The 13,676-nt window shown below is 35.2% G+C and overlaps 1 long non-coding RNA gene across 1 annotated transcript in view; it reads right to left on the bottom strand.

The window, feature by feature from the left end:
• The window catches only part of LOC137205016 (uncharacterized), a 242,152-nt gene that overhangs the window by 148,516 nt on the left and 79,960 nt on the right, over positions 1–13,676 (bottom strand). Inside the window, exon 2 of the long non-coding RNA XR_010933957.1 lies at positions 10,797–10,999. This is a non-coding gene — a long non-coding RNA (uncharacterized lncRNA). The remainder of the gene's footprint in view (positions 1–10,796; positions 11,000–13,676) is intronic.

The raw sequence follows: 13,676 nt of genomic DNA, 5'->3' as shown, positions 1-13,676 counted from the left end.
TCACCAAAGACAAAAAAAGGAAAAAAAAAAAACATTTTCACAGTGATAGTACCATTGAAAGTATTGAGTGTTGCTGAGAAATCAAGGGAAAAAATACGCAATATGGAAGGTAACTCATGCAGAAATGGCAATGAGTTGTTTCTATGACGTAGCTGAGGTAAAGCCAGAATGAGACAGAATAATTGAAAGAGAATTGAGAAAACCAGAAATTTGATTATAAATAGAATCAGACGGGTGTAAGAGGCCCTGAGACGGATTATTTTGTTGCAGGTCGAACAATCTTTACGGCTAAGGTAAATGATTTGACTGAGAGACAGAATATTTCAGCCAGTTTCCTAAAGGATAATGATGAACATTCAATACAAAATCTAGCACAGATTAAGAACAAATAAGCAATGTATAGTCTTCTCCTACAATATAATTAGGAGAAGAATACAGTGAATTTCAAACTATGTGTACATGTGCAAATGCATTGCCAGATCCCTCTGGCCAGGTCCAGAGCCTAGCAGAGAGCTAGGTAGAAGTTGCACAAAAAAGAGAGGAGGTAAGAACACAGATGACATAACTCTCAGTTAAATGGAAGAGAGAGAGTTGAGGGGAGAGGAAAAGGGAGAGAGAGAGGTGCGGAAAGATATTAACAGCGAATAAAGCTAAAGCTAGCCAAAGATATAATCATTGTACTGCTCTTTAAACTTTGCTATAGTTTGAAATTTTGCAAAATAAAAACTGTGAAAAGTAAATTTGCAGCACTGCTTCATGTGTTCTATTTTAAAATGTATAATGATAATATAGTGTCTTGCCATTAAATCAATGTTTACTTCTTTTCCTTAATAAGCATATAATGACCAAATTAACCTGTGAAGTATTTTCCAATAGTTTTATATTGCTAATTTTGTCCATTTTATTACAAATAATAGTATTATTAATGTGATTTTAATATTTCTAATATCAATTTGTAAATTACACTCCTATTCTCAAAGAACCTTTTTAATCAGTAAAATAGAATTAATTTTGGTTTTGGTACATTGCTCTGTGAAATAATTACAGTTTGTAAAATAAGCCAAGGATTATCACATATACCTCCACCTCCATACATATGGATAAAAAGAAAATCTGGTCTCTCTGACCTACATATCACGGAGCAAACAGTTTTTCAATAATTTCCATCTTCATAGGCTCATCTGTCATTATGACTTCTTAGGAAAGGTTGTTTATTTGTGAAACAGACCATGTTCACAAGTTCCTAGGAATAAATTCAAATAATCCTTTACATGTTTCCAACTCACTGTGCACAACAGACTGAATTGTTGAGAAACATCTAAGCTGAATTCGGTCCCTTCAGTGTTCAATCAATCTCATGAAGTGCTGAGGTTTTAAATAAATAAATACAATTCTTTAAGTGAAGTAATAAGATGAAACAAAATCATCCCCAAGCAAGCTCCTTACAGCCCACTGTGCTTATAAAACTATTTTATTAAAAGCTTCAGTAATGTTTTAACTACTAAGAAAGAATGTGCTTCTACTTAACAAAAGCTATTGTGATATCAATTCATGAACAACTTAATGCTTCGAACCAGTCCAGAATAGGGTGTCTGGGGTTTTGTAAGTCTCTTTGCTTTTCCTTCCTGTGTATATGTTTGAGTGATAGAACAATTTGAAGCGGGAAGAAATTATTTCGTGGGACCTTGATCTCACCATGATAATCACAGTGAAAGCAGTCACAGGCTTAAATCCTAAGGGGTCAACTGAACAGTTCCAGCTTTAGTGTTAGATACATTAATACTGTGTGCATGGCTCTGTGGGAGACTTTGAATGCATTCTTCAAGATGGCTATGACACAAGTGTCTCCAGTTGTGAAAAATAATGGTACATTTTCAAGGAATAGCAGGACTGTTTTTCTTCCTTGGGAGAAATACCAATTGAAATACTGAACAAATAATACTAGTAAAATTCTCAATATTGGAGAGCTGAGAATGGTGAAACATTAGACTCTTTGCCAAAAGCCAGTACAGAGTAATATGTATGTGTTTATGTAATATTTAACAATATTTATATACATATACCTACATATATTTATATGTATAATATATAACATTATATATAATTATACACACACACACACACATAATGAGAGGCTACCTCTCACTAAACCTAGCAATAATGTAGGAAGGAAAGTCAAAGCGATTATATGTGATATGTAGGTTGCATAGTGAATTGCTACACTGAGTGCTCTTCACCTGGGAATCTTTGTGAATTCTACATTAAGCGTTGGGAGGTACGGTACCTGTAAAATCATATCCTATAGCCCCAAGGGGAGTTAAGAAAAACCTGGGTGATTATGAAATAATCTGATAGAATATCTTTCCTTAAAATCTCACAAGGTTTTAAAATATATGTATATTAATGCCAGCGAAACTCATTTAGCAGAAACCTTTACTATCTCATAAGCAAACTGTCTTCTCTAAATATTCAGGTTCAATTTATGGCTGATAAATCGCATGTGGCACTTAGGTATACTTTATTCTCTAAGAGTAGATCCAAAATTGCTTATTTCATTAACATGATCATTCCACACACTAACTACTCACTAGAGAAATAGCTCACATTTAAGATGTCATAATATGCATGACCTTTCCTGAAGAATGTATGTTATGAATTTGGGGGATTATAACAGGGAATCTGCCTTTCTTTCATTCAAGATGCTATCTCTCTATAAGCTAATTAGTTCTGGAAATTGGATGAGGTCAGGGCCACTGAATACGAAACTGCATTTTAACACAGGCACGGAGAAGGACAGCAGATATGGTTCACTAAAAGACAGGGTTTTTAAAAAGGTTTTATTATATAAATGAAGCAGAGCTTTGGTGTATTATCATTCAGTTTCTCAGAAACTTATGATTCATTAACTTCAGGGAGAGATCTCTTTGGGCAAGACCCCTGATACTAAAACCTTTTGTCCCATGGATAAGCAGATGGTCAGCACCTGAGAGCTCACAGAAATTCAGAATCTCAGACCGCACCCCCAACCTGCTCAATCTGAATCTGCATTTTAACATTATACGCAGGTAATTCAGTTGCCTATTAAGCAAATGAGAAGCACTGGATTAGACTATTACATTAAACTTTTATGCCACTTGGATGTTTATTTTGATAAACATTCCTATACTTTATATCTGATGATTCAGTTTCATGACTCTGAGCTTCCCTTATCCTTGCTGATATCAGGAAAATCACTTCATTTGCAGATTTTCCAACTACCACTCCATATGTAGAAAAGTCATATACAAGTGATTGTTGTTGTTGTTGTTATAAAATCCTAGTATTTCCTGGCATGAGTGAAAGTCAACTATTCCCTGAATTTCCATTTATATAAATTAGTAAATCTTTGCATTCTATTTGAGTATAATCCCTCCCTTCCTTATGTTAGTTTCATATTATACCACCTGGCTAGGTTGAGTTTGCATTCTGACTGGCAATCAGTAACAGTAAAGGAAAATCTTTCTTAGGAAACTGAGGCACAGAGGAAAATGCTTTAAAGATACTGAAAAAAACAAACAAATAAAGATACTGAACATTTCAGTCAGATATTTTCCAGTGTCTTCAATTTTTCCAGATGTGCTTATTCTAACTGCTGGACACATTTTTTTTCTAATCAATATATTTACTGACACATAAAAGACATGGCAAAGCCATGCATTCAACTAATGTTAAAATTCAGTATCACACATATTAAATTTCTGAGCTTAGTTTTCACCACTCAGCTACAAAGAGCAAATCACTGTCTTCTGGAGACCAAGAAAGATCTTGCATATCATTCTATATTTTGATGAACTTTGAAATTACAGCTTTATTCCCACACTTTAAATTATCATTGCTCCCTGAAGTAGCCAGCTTAATCTCCAGTGCTTGCATTCTTCATTTCATGTAAGTTTGTCTATGACAGCAGCTATTTACTTCCAGAAAGTATTTATTTGGTGGGTACATGAATGTCCATTGTTTATAACTATACTCATTCATTAATGTATTCATTATGCTGATGGTATACTACTTAGATTTATTTAACCCGTCCATTCAACAAATGTTTTTGGGGAACTAAGTACGTGCTAGATGCTATTGTAAGCACACAGAATTTATCAGTAGACAGATTCTTTTGGTTACAGAAACTCAGAAAGGAGTCACAAAGAACAGAAACTATAATTAAGTAAGCATATAATGGAAACTCTATTGGAATAGCAAAGAGTATGAAAGGATGAAGGACACAACAAAGTTCCAGGAAGGGCAGGAACTTGACGAGCTGAAAGAAATCTCAGCAATGAGAAGAAAAACATTTTGGTTGATGGAGCTGTTTGATAATTCAGCAATATCTACTTTCTTTGCTGTATGCTTCTGCTCAGAAAAGGTAATACTTATTTAATATATAAAAAATAAGTTTGTCAAAAATATAGTACAAGCTAACATTAAGAATTTGTGGCCATTTTTTTTTCTCTTAGATTCATTCTAGCCCATCCACATGGCTCAATGACAGAAAATGTTTATAGGAAGGGACCTTAAGAAAAAAAAAATACAATCATTTCCTTAAATATTTGGCTTCAGTCACTCAGTTCTCTCATTGTTCCATCACAGGGCTCAGAGAAAACAATAAGGGATTCATTATCTTTGACTCTATTCATCATAAAATAGAAATATACACTATACATATATGATGATTTTTGGTCACTTCCATCTTGAGGATTTGTAAGTTATTCTGAGCTAAAATAATAAAGCCTAACTTTCAAAAAGAGTGAAAAACACCATAAAATTCCAGTAAAGAAAATTCCCAAAGGCTAAGAAATATATTAGTATTTTTTAACCTATTTCTCCATAAAAACAAATTTAAGATGTTTTTAATTTCCAATCACAAAATCAGAATTTTTTTCTCTTTTTATTATAAACTACTTGAAAAAATGAAAAATCAAAATATGACATGCAAAATATAGTCTTCACTAAAATGATTTGAACACACTTGCTTTATTTCTTTCTCCTAGTATCTTTAAGTAATTAAATAATACAAATATAACTAAAACCCTGCTACCCATCACTTCTAATTTTCTCTCACCTCCCAAGAGACAATCATTATTTGAAATTAGTGTACAGCCATCCTATGGATATTTATAATGGTATTATATATGTTTTAATCCATACAAAAATATACTACCATTTAGTATGTCTTTATACATTAAATAATTTGCATCAAGTGTAGCATCATGTTCTGCAATTACCTTTATAAAATTATATTTCCAGGATTTATCCATACATGAATGTGCACACCTACAATATTTACTTTCTCTGTTGTACAATATCTCATCTTAGAGATCATTTATGGGCTCATTATATTACTGAAAAATAGCTTTTCTATCATGTTTTATTTCTACAGTTAGTCCTTCACAGAATGAGTTTAATTGCAACTTTTTCATATGTACAATGGCTCTCTAGAACAGAATCAACCATGGAATTGCTGTGGCAAGGTTTGGGCATTGGACTTTTTTTTTTCCAAAATGTAATGCAATTTTTAACTATATTACACTCATGAAATAATTATAATTTATAGATATTTATACAGATTAAATATCTATAAATTATATAAATTATGCATATAATTTATAATTATTTTATTGATAAATGTTTATTAGGTTTATTTATGTCAATCAAGTTTTGCACCATTCTCCTAAATTTATTCTAAGAAAGTTGATATTTGAATGCTATATAAGTGGTTTCAAACTTGGTAAAATGTTCCCTTTTTAGAATGCTAATAGTTATTCAGTAGATTATTTTGAATTTCCATCATATACAATCCTATTATCTATAGATCATAGCAGTCTTCTTTCTTTATTTCCTAACCATATAACTTTTAATTTTTTCTTACTTTACTGTACTAATTAGAAAAACTGCATAATTTAAAGAGAAGTGGCAACTGTGGATATCTTTGACTCATTCCCAATCTTAAAGGTAAACTTTCAATCCTTTACAACTATTTGTTGGCTGTGTCTTTTTTCTCTCCCCTCTTTCTTTTCTTTAATTTTTTCATCTGTTTTATTTTTATAGATGAATTTCCATCCCTAATCTTCTAAGATTTATTTTCATAAAATGAATGTTTAATGTATTAAAGGCCTTCAAGACCTGTGATGCATTTATTAATTTGATTGTGTAACTTTCTCTTTTAACTTATTAACATGCTATCTTGCATTAGTATATTTTCTAATGTGAAACCAACTTATTTCACGATTAGAACTTCACTGGCCAATGATGCATGAGATGTGTGTGTGTGTGTGACTGACTGAATGAGTTTGCTAATATTTGCAGGGTTTTAATTTTACATTGATAGAAATTATCTTATAATTTTTATTGTGCTTATTTGAGAACATTCTTTAAAATAAATGTATTTATTTTTGGCTGCATTGTGTCTTTGTTGCTGTGCACGGGCTTTTCTCTAGTTGTAGAGAATGGGGGCTACTTTATGTTGCAGTGCGCGGGCTTCTCATTGCAGTGCACCCGCTTCTCATGGCAGTGGCTTCTCTTGTTGTGGAGCACAGGCTCTAGGCGCACGGGCTTCAGTAGTCCTGGTGCGCGGGCCCAGTAGTTGTGGCGCACGGGCTTAGTTGCTCCACGGCACGTGGGATCTTCCCGGACCAGGGCTCGAATCCGTGTCCCCTGCTTTGGCAGGCGGATTCTTAACCACTGAGCCACCAGGGAAGTCCTGAGAACGTTTCTTATTTTCAATTTTTTGAGATATGTGTAACGCTTCCGTGAAATTTTCTTAAAACATGGATGTAAAAAAAACTGACTCTTTTTTGTGAATTTGTATATATGTTGGTGGGTATATTTTAAGCTACTAATTCATTTTCCCAATATTATGCTTCCAATTGAGTTGTATATATTTATATAGTTTTAAATTTTTCCTTGAGTTAGATTAAGGTATATGTCTTAGGATATCAGTTTTGTGTTAACTCAAATGGTTGAATTATCAAAGCAGACTCAGTATAAATCATAAATCTTACCCAGCACCAATGTTTATGACAGATTCAAATGATAAGGCAAGCCCCAGAAACATATGAAACATTATTTTCCTTAAGGATCAAGAAACTGCCAAACGCAATTTCCCAAAATTTATATTTCTCCTGTATTGGATCTCTTTTTTGTTTCAAATTAACAGGAGAGATTTGAGCAATGTATGAGAAAACACTGACATGAATGAAGCCATTTAATTTGACTCCACTTGAGATCCCACTAATTATATAGTTTATGTGCCTACCCCTCATCATCCAGTTTAGCCCTGCTACATAAAATCCAGGAAGTCCAGGTTTGTTCTTGTTTTTGTTTCTAATGAGCAATCAAGAGAAACCAGGTATATCATGCTACATATAATTTGTAGATAGGGGCTCCTGGAATTTTCCACTATTAAATACCGGTAACATGTTTAAAAAGTGATCTTCTTAGGGTTGTTGAAATGTTAACAAGGATGGTTTTCATTCAGGTCGTTCATTCCCTCCAGCATCTCCCAGCAGTGGAGAGGTGAGTCACAGGCCCTTCCCCACAGCTGACCTCAATCAAGTTTTCCTCGCCACATATTTCTCAGGTATCTTTTCACACAAGTTATGAAAAGGTATTTCATCTTATCTTACAAGATATTCTATGATATTTCCTATTAAATAATAACCTACTAAGCCCCTGATGATGGCTTGGACTTGAGCCATCCAACAGAGAATGGTAATTAGCTCTACATAACGTATTCATTGCAACCATAGCCATCTTTCACAGAACTTTGGATGTTCTCTTATTCTTTTATTCCAATATCAATAGCTATTTGAACTTTTATACATGTATTGATGAGGAGATGTAATTATGTGTTTAGATTTTCTAAGACCTATTTCATGTGTTTTTTTCCTGCCCTATTTTTTCCCTAGCTGTCAAATCAGTTGGGGGCTTCAAACTGGCCCCCTGAAATCTTTTCTAATGCTGGGAATCACTAGCTACATACGTTTAATCACATCAAGTAAGGTAATTTTTAACACACCATATATTATTTAACTTATAGTATCACTTACATTACTTCCCAACAGAAATCTCTTTACTTATCACCCATCTTCAGTGATAGGGGATGTAAGTAGAGGAGATTATTCATAAAATTCTGTACCCCATTTGGTTTATGGACATAAACCAAATGGGGTTTGGTTTTGTACCCCAGGTATCATGCACAAGTTTTTAGTGACATCAATTTCCAAGTATCATTACATAATATCCCCTGTAGGATAGGGAGAGACTGTATTGGTAATTTACTTGTTTTATCTCTACCACAAGACAGACATGTTAACCTTTTTAGCCATGGTGTCCATGTCATTAGAAAATAAGAATGAGGCCACACTATCCAGTGGCATCCTTCTTATAAATTCACTCTGATAACTTGAGCTTCTAGCACTAACCTACAGGGACATTTGTATTGTTTTCCAAGTTTGGATATTTGAAAGCCCTCACCAGACTCCACAGAGTACATTCATGTAAGTCTTTTCATTTAAAGGTGAAGGATACAGTGAAGTGAATGAGAGAGAGACCACAAGCAATAATCTGAGGTTCGAGAGACATCCCACAGCACAAGCTCCACATGGGTCCATATTTTGCGTTCCTGAACCACACTGAGTCTCTGGTTTGAACTACTTAGATCTGTGGCGGGAATCTTGACTTGAAGAGAACAGCCAGAAAAAGCTCTCAGTGGCCCTTTAAGTAACAGACACGGTTTTCAAACCCACTAGCCCAGATGCAAATCAACAGTAAAGAAGGTAACATTGGGGATCAACAGAGGCTTCAGACTCTAAACCGCGTATCATAAATCCCTCTGCACTCATCTCGGCCAAGAGTGAAAAATCAGATATCCAGACATCCCCAGAGAAAAAAAGAGAACATTCCCACTGCAGCTGTAAATCAACTCTGTAACCACATTAAATTTTAGAATGATCAAAATATCCAACAGTTCCTCCTGGGTGAGCTTGCAGCTCTCTTCAGGCAAGGTTGACAGTTGTGATAAAGTATCAACTCAGGTGACACATTCAGTCCTCTTGTATTTTATTAATCTCCCAAGCTTACTGTCAACTATGGCCAATACCTTAGAAAAGATCTAATGATCAAGCTAGAGCTTGGTGATCACCATGAGGGTGCAGGAAGAACTTCTTCCTGTGCTTCTGCTGCAAGGGCTTTATCACTCCAACTTCTTGTACAAGGCCAGGCATATAATAGGCACTGATAAATATCTGTTTGCTTAATATAAAAATTACTTATCTGTTTGCTTAATATAAAAATTACTTGCTTAATAAAAAATAATAAAAATTAGGGAGTGGCCCTAATGAGTAAGCAAGTCTATTTAATTTGATAATTTGTATCCAGAATGTAAGTTTTGTTTGATATAGTAATCTGAGAACAGGTCTAAAATGTTGGCACAATGGCACCTGGGTTAATCCCCTACATGTACTGTTGACATTGTATAACGCTGGCTCGAGTACACTTTGAGTATTCATGTGCACACAACACCATACCTTGAGTAGACCACATGCACAAAAAGCTACTGTGTACTCCATATAACAGTTACTTGGGGATACTCTAGCCCCAGGCACGACTCAGTCTGTGTGTGGCTCCTCAGAAGCATCAAAGGAGAGTCAACAGTGCTTATACGGCCACCATACCACTCCTCAGCCACTCTGCTTGGGACTACAAAATAATACCTCCTCCATCTCTAAATAAGTAGGCCACAGTTCCACCCACTGTGCAAACTGAACTTGCTTTCTTTTACCAGAGTTTGATGAACTGTAGGATATATCAAAGCCAATTTCAAGAAAGCAAGGCAAAGCTCCATCTGGGAGCTCCCAACAGAGAATCAAGCAGCTTGTTTGGTGGTAGCTGGGAGATGATCATAGGATTCAGAAACAGAGCAATGAGCAGGCAGACCCTCCGAGGGCTCTGTCATAACACTTCAGGCAATCTGTTTATGTATGTGGCAAATTCCCCCTGACCTTCTGTTTCATGATCTTGAATATGACATTTCCATTTTATCAATGAGGTATGCTGATCAGTTTCTTGTGTACTTGAATGTTTCCCTTACATTACCCAAAACACTCTAGGTATTACCTGTCTCAGGATTATTTTATGTACTTCCATGGTGGGGGCATTTTCTACAAATATTCAATAAAAAGCTAGCAAGTATCTTTCAAAGGACTATAATGAATGGCTGCATCAGGCAGCTTTTGAATCTAAAACCCCAATGGTCTCTGCTGAGTAGCATTATTCAATTTCTGCCAAAGTCTTGTGCTATGCTTTTCAGTCGAAGACACTTTTAAAATCAGCTGAAAAGTCAGGTCATAAGATCCCAATGGGAATTCTTGGCCACAAACCTTTATGAAGAATTTAATGCCTGTTTCTGCTCAAAGCCCCATTCAAATCCATACCTCTTTCTGGTGACTTTGTGAATAGAGGCCAGCAGTATCCCTAAGTGAGCAGTGTGGTTTTGCCCAAATCCAAACAGTCTCACCTGTCTCTGGGGTTCTTGTTTAGTGACACTGTCAGTAATAAATAATAATTTATGTCTCACAGTACAAGGGATATTCCTAGTTACTCCCGCCCATGTGGTTGGCAAACATTTCACAGACTGGGTCGGACCTTGAATTTAGCTGATATGTGAGCCACTCTCTCGTGGTGTTATGGGAGACTAAGTTCTTAAATCCTGTGATTCTTCCTCTAAGGAATTATTGTATCAGCATTGTAGTACATAAACTTACTTTTGAAGGTCATTAAGTCCAAATCCCACTGCAAGTCCAAGATCGAGGTGCAGGCAGATTTGGTGTCTGGTGAGAGCCCACTTCCTGGTTCACAGCCGGCGATGATCTGCTGTGTCCTCACATGGTGGAAGGGGCAAGGGAGTTTTCTAGGGCAGTCTTTTTTTGAATTGAAGTATAGTTGATTTACAGTGCTGTGCCAATCTCTGCAGTACAGAAAAGTGACTCAGTTATACAGATGTATACATTCTTTTTCAAATATTCTTTTCCATTATGGTTTATCACAGGATATTGAATATTCCCTGTGCTAGACATGAGGACCTTTTTGTATATCCATTCTAAATGTAATAGTTTGCATCTACCAACCCCAAACTCCCAGTCCATCCCTCTCCCTCCCCACTCCCCCTTGGCAACCACAAGTCTGTTCTCTATGTCTATGAATCTGTTTCCCTCACACTGGTCAGAATGGCCATCATTAAAAAGTCTACAAATAACAAATGCTGGAGAGGGTGTGGAGAAAAGGGAACCTCCTACACTGTTGGTGGGAATGTAAGTTGGTACAGCCACTATGGAAAACAGTGTGGAGGCTCCTCAGAAAACTAAAAATAGGTCAGCTTTTATAAGGTCACTAATCCCATTCATGAGCGCTCCATCCTCATTGCCTAATTACCTCTTAAAGACTCGACCTTCTAATACCCTCATCTTGGGAGTTAGGTTTCAACGTAGGGATTTTTAAGGGACACAGCATTTAGATCACAGCATTATGCTATCTTCAAGTTTCAACTTTGGACCACGTAGAGCATGCACAATGTAATCACAAAAAGCTTTGCAAACAAACCTGAGGCTGTTTGGCCCATAAGATTGCAAAAGGCCTTGGGTCTCCCCCACCCCAAGTGGGGGAAAATAGACTCTATTTTATCTTTTTAAAATCTTTTTAAGATCCCATGGTGATTGAAACACTTTTCATTATAAATGACAATCCTCATAATTAGATATGATTTTATTCAAGTTGGCATATAAAGAGCTATTTTGACAGGGAACTTAAAGAGGTGTGTTTCTGGGGTTTTGTTATGTGTGACCTTGACAGTTTTGAACAGTAAAAGTCAGGTATTTTATAAAATGTGCCTCAGTTTGGACTTGTCTGATTTTTATTGTTATTAGACTGGCGTTATGTGTTTTGGGGATGAACACCACAAAGGTGAAGTGCCCTTCTCATTGCACCCTTTTAGGGGTGTGTAATATCTACATCCTTATCACCATTGGTGTTAACCTTCATCACTTGGTTAAAGTAGCGTTTGACAGGCTTCTCCACTATAAAGTTGTTTTTTTTTTCCTTTTTCATGTTCTAGTACTATGGTTGTAGAACAATGGCCCACTGGCCAAATCAGGCCTTTTATCTGTTTTCCAAAATAAAGTTTTATTAGAACATTATCATGTCTATTCATGTATGCATTATATAATATGGCTGCTTTCACATACTTTTATAACAGCAGAGTAGTTCCTACAGAGATATATGGACTGCCAAGCTTAAATTATTTACTCTCTACTCCTAAAAGAAAAAGTTTGTTAGCGTCTACCTATTCTTCAAAAGCAAGTCATAAAGTCCAGCATATATTTGAGGGGAGGGGAACCATCCTGGAGGAAGAAGCATTCTGGAAGAGTAAACATATATACATATGTTATTTGGAATTTTTCATGAAAGATTCGTCTCTTCTCCCTCATTTGTTTTTTCCAATCATTAATATCTCTCATTATGAACTCATGGATATTTATTTTACTCTTCAGGTTAAAATCCAACACTGCTATTATTCATTTTGCTGCTCAAATTGTGTCCGCTTTCATCATTATATGCTCAGGTTGGCTTTAGCGTCAACTTTGGTATGCCTTTTGAATTACTGTTGTTAAGCTCCTTTACATATTCAAACTATAAGATGCTCCAGGATTGTCTGTATAATTCTTTCCTTAACGCTAAAATCAACCGTTTCTCCAAGGATCTCTGATTCCTTTAATAGAAAATGGTACTGGAAACCAAGATCTGGGTACTAGGTGTGCTTGTTGCTACTGGGCTGTCACTGCTTCCAAGACATGTTAACAGCTTGCACAAGGAAACTGTGTGTTGACTAAATCATGTGTATATATCTATATTCTGCATCAGTTGATCTGAATATATATTAAAATAAACATGAGTTCACACTGTTTCTGCCTTTAATTAAGGCAACAGGGCTAATACAATGATCATGGATAGAGAGGGGCTCTACATAATGACAAAGCAGTCAATTCACCAAAATGACATAAAAACATATCAGGTGACTTCATCTAACATATGTGTACATATATATATATACATATATATGTATATGTATTTTATATAGTGTATATATAAAATACTTCCACTGAAAGCAGAATGCACATTCTCTTGAAGCTCACATGGAACATTCATCAAGGTAAACCACATTGTGGGCTGTAAGATAAACGTTTACAAATTACAAGAATAGAAATCATATAAAATATGTTTGCATACCACAATGCAATTAAATTAGAAATTAATACCAGAAAGATAGCTAGAAAATACACAAATATTTGGAGACAACACAAGTCTAAATAACAAAACATGAGTCAAAGAAGTTGCAAGAGAAATTTTTAAATATTTTGAACTACATGAAAATTAAAATAAAACTTAGCAAAATGTCTGCAAGATAGTAGAAGCAGTTTATAGAGGGTAATCTGTAATATCAAATAATATAAAAGAAGAATAATTCAAAATTAGTAACCTAAGTTTCACTTTAAGAAACTAGAAATAGAAGAACAATTTATTCCTTTAAGAAACTAGAAATAGAAGAGCAATTTAAGTCGAAAGAAAGTAGAAAAAACAGTAATATTAAA

This window comes from Pseudorca crassidens, chromosome 13, assembly GCF_039906515.1.
Source record: "Pseudorca crassidens isolate mPseCra1 chromosome 13, mPseCra1.hap1, whole genome shotgun sequence".
Lineage (NCBI taxonomy): Eukaryota > Metazoa > Chordata > Mammalia > Artiodactyla > Delphinidae > Pseudorca > Pseudorca crassidens.
The sequence above is the reverse complement of the archived record's forward strand: the minus strand, read 5'-3'. Positions and strand labels throughout refer to the sequence as shown.